Source organism: Protomyctophum parallelum (genome assembly GCF_964188405.1).
Source record: "Protomyctophum parallelum genome assembly, chromosome: 12".
Lineage (NCBI taxonomy): Eukaryota > Metazoa > Chordata > Actinopteri > Myctophiformes > Myctophidae > Protomyctophum > Protomyctophum parallelum.
Window position 1 is genome coordinate 10705018 of NC_139712.1, and position 6983 is coordinate 10712000.

Sequence of the window (6983 nt, forward strand, 5' to 3'; positions counted from 1 at the left end):
ATGTATATTTTGATAGTTTATGCCTTAACACATGTCATTATTATTATTAGTAGTAGTATTGTTATTATTATTATTATTATTATAATAAGTTAATAGAATAAGTTAACGAATTAATAATAATTATTATAATTCATAGAATAAGTGGTGTAATACATTATGTGAAAAGCCATATATAGGCTATTTGAGTAACATGTTTGGTTGGAATGTAAGAATACTAGCATTATGAATTTCAGGCAAAAATACCAGTCAATTTATTTCATTACCCACCCAATTCTATGTTTAAACTAATTGCATTTAATACTAAAATCTGAAAAACAAAAAGTAGTCTATAAATTGGGTGCTTTTCTGAAAAATGTGCTTCTACTGTTCAAATAGTGAAAACCTTTCGATATGTCTGTATGTATATTGATTGTGTAATGTATTTTATTAATCTGTGCACCGATGTGATCATGGCGTACATCCTTTGGGCAGGAACCCCTTTTGGTGTTTTAAACATGTTATAATTTAGCTATTGAAAACTAGCAGATCTACAAGCTCGTAGCGCGCCACCGAGTGGCGCGCTACGAGCTTGTAGATCTGCTATTTCTTTTTAATTTGTGAAAATATTTATTTCAGAAAACTGGAGGATTTAGAAGACTTTTTCTAAATTTCGAGGTCAGGCCATAAATGATGATGATGATAATGGAAAAAAATCATACCCGTGTGAAGTGAGGGGCGCTCTTATGTACTTCATAATACATCATGTCATTATTCTGTCAAATTTCAATTTGTGTCCCCACTTTTGTCGTCAATGTCTGTGTTTACAATGACCCTCAAAAATAAAGATAACGTTAATTGGAAATTGACCTCAGATGTAAGCACAAGTGATTAGACTTGCTGGGCATTTCTGCCTGACGCACCTCCGACGGTGCCATGGTGCTGGCTGCAGGGTCATCAGCCGGGAGCCACCCTTCACAGATGTTTCGCTCCATTAATCCCGGAACATCTCTGGGTGGTGGAGCAGCGACAGGGACGTCTCCCTGCCGCCCCCTGCAGCCAGCCGAAGGATCCTTGTTCTCCCCACACTCTGTCCCAGTGTTATTGCTTTTGTGGTTGTGGAATGAGTCCCAAGGGACTATGCATGGCAGGGACGTCCATCTCCCTGAGTCAGGCGTGGGCTGACCGCATACCACAGCATCTCAAGGTGGTGAAATATAGCAGCAGGAAAGGTTCCCTACTGCCCCCTGTCTACGCTCCTTGTTTTCCCCACGATTTGTCGTTTCTCCTGAGCCATAACCAGAAACTTCCTTGTTCTGCCTCCTCTGCCAGGACTTTGAGGGCATTCTTCAGCTTGGAGCCTTTGATCCCAAGGGACTTTAGTAGCCGCTGGGTGGATGCTCCAGTGTAGCCTCTACACCCGACTTCCACTGGGTATGTGAAGGCTCTCCACCCTGCTTGTGAGCACTCACTTGCCAGCTCTGAATATTTGTCCCTTTTTCTCTCAAAGGCAGCCTCCATTCCCTCCTCCCAAGGAACTGTCAGCTCTACCATAATGACTGTCTTAGTAGAGGTGGACCACAACACGATGTCTGGTCGTAGAGCGGTTGTGGTGATCTCTTGCGGGAACTTCAACTGCCGGTCTAGGTCAGCCCTCATGTTCCACTCGCTTCCAGCTGACAGGAGGGACTGTGGGCTCTTGGTGATGCTCCGCGGCTTGCCACCTTGCTGGACAAACTGGATCGACCGCTCTGCTGTTCGTGAACTGGCGCCATTTGCTTCTATTCTGCGTACTTCCAGGATTTCAGCTAGCTTCCGCAGAACGCGATCGTGGCGCCATCCATATCGGCCCTGCGTCAAAGCCACCTTACAGCCAGAAAGGATGTGATGCAAGCTTGCGTTCTGGGTGTCACAGAGCTTGCAGGTCACCTCTGTCCCGTACCACACATGCAGATTCCAGGGACTGGGAAGGGTGTCGTATGTGGCCCTGATGAGGAAACTCAGCCTCGCTTGGGGTATTCTCCACATGTCGGCCCATGTAATGACCCTGTTGACTACGGCCTCCCAATTGGTCCATCTCCCTTGTTGCTGTTGGCCCACAGCCTTGATCATATAGCTCTCCTCTTCCATTTTCACCACTTCTGAAACCACAAGGTCTTTCCTTTCCTTCTTTGAGGCTTTGGACCACTTTGTGGGTGCTGTTCCCCAGCCAAAACCAGCCCTGCCAGACTGCACTTGTCCTACCATTTCCTGATGTTTCAGTCGGCCAATGGCCTGGTCTACTGTCTGCATAGCATTCCATTTACGTCCAGTGCGGACTTGGACCTTGGCGTTGCGGACAGTTGGATCAGGTGAGTCTCTCAGCTCGAACACAAGCCTCACCTTCTCCTGTTTGTAGCCCAGGCTGATGGATTTCAGTGGCAGCTTCAGGGTGGTTCTTCCAAACAGAGCTGTGTTGGAAAGGCATCTGGGAAGGCCCAGCCACTTACGGATGTAATTGTTGGCTTTTGAATCCAGCTTGAGGACAGTTGTGGAGGTGATATCACACAACTTCAGGGGCCACATCAAACGATGGAATAGGGTGAACTGGTAACACCAGACCTTGAGTTTCCCTGGGAGAAAGCTTTGGTCAATTTTGTTCAGGCCGTCCAAGAGCTGAGATGTGACTGAGGCAGCCATGTGCTTGTCAGACAGGTCTGCAGTGTAAAGCCTTCCAAGGCTCCGCACAGGTTCATCAACCACACGTGGGATTTCCTCACCATCCACTGAGAATGTGATGTTGTCATTCCTGACTCCTTTCCGGATGGAGAGGCTGCGTGACTTGGTAGGTTTTATTTTCATCCGAGCCCATGCTAGAAGCTCCCCGAGTCTTTTCAGGAGTCTGGAGGTGCACACTGCTGTCTGGAGGAGAGTGGTGACGTCATCCATGTAGCTCCGTAGGGCCGGGAGTCACTGACCTGATTGGGAACGGACTCCTCGGACCATCTGTCTTCCACCAATCAGGATGATCTCAAAGGCTATTGTGAAAAGGATTGGAGAAATGGAGCAACCCATTGCTATCCCCTTCTCTAGCTGGTGCCAACCAGTTGAGACCTCCTGAGTTGTGTAGCAGACTTGGAAGTTGTTAAAGTAGTTCACTACGAGGCTCTGGATGCAGGGTGGAACATGGAAGAAGTTCAGTGCAAAGCTGATGAGTTGGTGGGGAACCGACCCATAGGCGTTTGCGAGATCCAACCAAACCACGTGTAGGTCTGCTTTGTTGCGCTTGGCTGTCTGGATTTGCTCCCAGATCATAGCAGAGGGCTCCACGCAGCCAGGGAAACCTGGGACGCCTGCCTTCTGACAACTAGTGTCGATGTAATTGTTTGCCAGAAGGTAGTTGGTCATGCGCTTTGCCACCACAGTGAAGAAAATCTTCCCTTCCACGTTGAGCAGGGCTATGCCTCTGAACTGGCTGATGTTATGAGAGTCTTTCTCCTTTGGGATAAAGGTCGTGATTGCCCTGCTCCACGCTGATGGCATGGCTTGGGTTTTCCAGGCAACACCCATCAGCTTCCATAACAGTTTCAGGAGTCCAGGACAGCTTTTGAACACCCTGTATGGTACTCCATTCGGGCCGGGTGCTGATGCAGCTCTCGCTCGCTCAACCACCTGCTTGACCTCAGCCCATTTCGGGGGAGTGGTGTCAAACTGCGAGGAAGGCTCAGGTGGCTGAGGTACATGGCCTGGTGATCCGAGGGGGTTGTTCTTTTGGCTGTCGCTGAGCTGAACTGTGATGTATTCCTCCAACTCCTGTTCACTGGTCTGCAGTGTCCCATTCTTCTTTTCCTCCAGCAGGCCTCGGGCATACTTGAAGGGGTCCCGGGAGAAGCTAGCCCTTGCTTTCTCCTTGCGGCTTCTGCGTTTCCTGATCCTTTCAGCTCTCCTCAGGTGTGCGAGTTTTACTTTGATCTGGTTCCACAGGTTCTTCAAGCCGTCTTTATCCTGGTCATTGGCTTTTCTCCATTGTTTCCGTAGGAGGCGTCGTTCCTTTACGAGCTGGAGGATTTCCCTCTCCCGTCTCCCGATCTGTTTGGGAATAATCCTCCTCTGGGGCATTTCTCCAAATCGCTCTTTGCCTTCCTCGTAGATGATGTGTCCCATGATGTTCAGTTTGGAGGTTACGCTGCCTCTTAGCGTACTTTGGAGGGTGGTGCATAGATTATCATCGAAGCTGCTCCAGGATTCTTTGTCATTGGCTTTTGGCCACTTGACTTTGGCTTTCCGGATTAGCTTCTCTGGTGCGACTCTTGTGGGTTCGCTGCTTGGCGTTTCGTTGTGCTGTGGGCTGTGCGGTTGTTGCTGCACCTCATGCTGGGAAGGCTGGTCCTCCTCTCTCTCACCAGTTGCAATGGTTGGATCAATAGCACTGTGGTGCTCAACCTGGCTATGATTCCTCCTTGTCTGATCTGCTTCTGCAGTGCAAGCTTGCATCTGGTTGCGGCCGCCGCCGCATTTCATCTTCCCCTGATGAGTTCGCAGGCCCCGGTAGGTTGTTACTTTGGCCCACCCACAGCCACATTCTCTGAGGATCTTCATATCGTTCGTGATTGTCATGTCAGTCGTTTCCGTGTTATCCGTCCTGTTTGGTCCATCTTCCATCCCGCCTCTCGGTGGACCGCCGGGCTGTTTTTTCCTTATGTTGCTCGTAGTTGAGTTAGGGAGTCCATGAAGCTTGCTTCAAAGACATGTGGGAAGGGGTAACTAGCCCCATCCACCTCTGGTGCAGTCTTTCCCGCTGCCAGCCAGTCTTCCCTGGCAGCCCACCAGTCTTTTCCTGGATGCCAACTGCTCTATTCACAGTAGTCACTGGTAAGCCAGCTAAAATAGATGTAAGCACAAGTGATTAGACTTGCTGGGCATTTCTGCCTGACGCACCTCCGACGGTGCCATGGTGCTGGCTGCAGGGTCATCAGCCGGGAGCCACCCTTCACAGATGTTTCGCTCCATTAATCCCGGAACATCTCTGGGTGGTGGAGCAGCGACAGGGACGTCTCCCTGCCGCCCCCTGCAGCCAGCCGAAGGATCCTTGTTCTCCCCACACTCTGTCCCAGTGTTATTGCTTTTGTGGTTGTGGAATGAGTCCCAATAATACTAGTATACTAGTATAATACTGTCACAGAAGGAATGTGATGATGTATGTTAATAAGAGCGCCCCTCACTTCACACAGGTGTGATTTTTACAAGTTATATGACATAATAATAGTTCAATATTGCAAATGAGTGGTATTCCCCTTCAACATGATCTACAAGCTCACATCATTGTTGCATCACGGCGCGTTGTGAGCTTGTAGATCGGTTTATTTTCAAAAGATCGTTATACATCTAAAGCTTGAAATGGGATATTCCGCATAACGACTAAGGAGTACTTTTACTTTTGCCACTTTAAAGTATATTTTGACACCGATACTTCTGTACTTTTACTCAAGTAGGTCATGTCAAAAGGTCATGCGTCACCGTCACCAAAGGATATCCGACATATTTGACAAATTGTGTTTGTGAGGAGACTTCAACCCCTTTTGGTGTTAGCATTATGTCATGCTTTAGCTATTGAAAAATAGCAGATCTACAAGCTCATAGCGCGCCACCGAGTGGCGCGCTACGAGCTTGTAGGTCTGCTATTTTTGAAAAATCGAAGAACGACTGACATAGAAACATAGCTTTTTCAGAAAACTGTCAGGAAGACATTTTTAGAATCTGATCTCAGGTCAGAATGGGTTTAAAGCAGCACCATGTAACGTTCCTCTTCAGATTTGAACCCGGTTTCCGACGCTGACACATTTTACACTGACACATTCTACCATTGAGCCAACGGAGCCTGCCTGCTCGCTCAGGGGAGACATCGAATCAAACCGTTACTGTGGACGACGTCATAATGATTAAGCGTTACACTGTTACACCATTTTCAATTCATCTGAAAACTTAGATATGCGTACGCCCCTGTGTGAAGTGAGGGCTGTAATATATTAAAGTCTAACTGATGTTTTAAAACTCTGATCAGGTGATTTAAAACAAACTGTGCAAAAACACAAACATTAAACGGCATTAACAATAATTAATTGCATTTTTATGGCGCTTTTCCATGCACTACGTGCCTACTCAAAGCGCTTTACAATGGTTCATTCATTCGGAGGTGAAGCGGCGAACAGTCGACGCCAGCGTCCTCACTTCCCACCCCCCAATCCAACCCTTGATGCTGAGTGTCAAGCAGGGAGGCACTGGGTCCCATTATTTAGAGTCTTTGGTATGACCCGGCCGGGGATCGAACCCCCGACCTCCCAGTCTCAGGGCGGACACTCTAACCACAAGGCCACTGAGCTGGTATAGAGACAATAGAGACAATGTCCATTGTTTTTTGGAAGGGTGACCAATGACCATGCCATGTGTCTTGTCTTGTGGTATGTTTGTCTTGTTTTTGTTTTAAAAACTTGATTCAGGTTATGTGGTTTGTATCAGTGTCGCTTCCATGTTAGCATAGGACTATGTAACTTTTTTTTTTTTTTTTTTTTTTTAATTTGATGCTGCCACAATAATGTGTATGGTGCTCACAACATTTATATAAACTCTACACACTAAACCCAAGCGTTTAAGTTATAAACACTTATTTGTAACACTGTTTAATCGTGTCACAGTGTTTAGATTATAAACAGAAGAACATGTTTAATCGCCTGTAACACTTTTTTAAACACATAAACGTGTTTAGTTTTAACAATCAAAGTCAGTCATATTATAGGTGTTTAGAATTCGAACACTAGGTGTTCTCGTGAGGTGTTTGAGTGAACTCGTGTTCTTACTGTATTTTATGACCATTAATAAACATTTGGCATTTTATTATTACACACTGGTGTTTAGGTTTTAAACGCGTCACATGTTCCAGGGATTTACAGTGTAGGAACCCGATGAGGCCCTGAGAGCAGATTCTACAGACGGGCCCATGTACATGCTATCTCTTTGATATGTTACCGTAT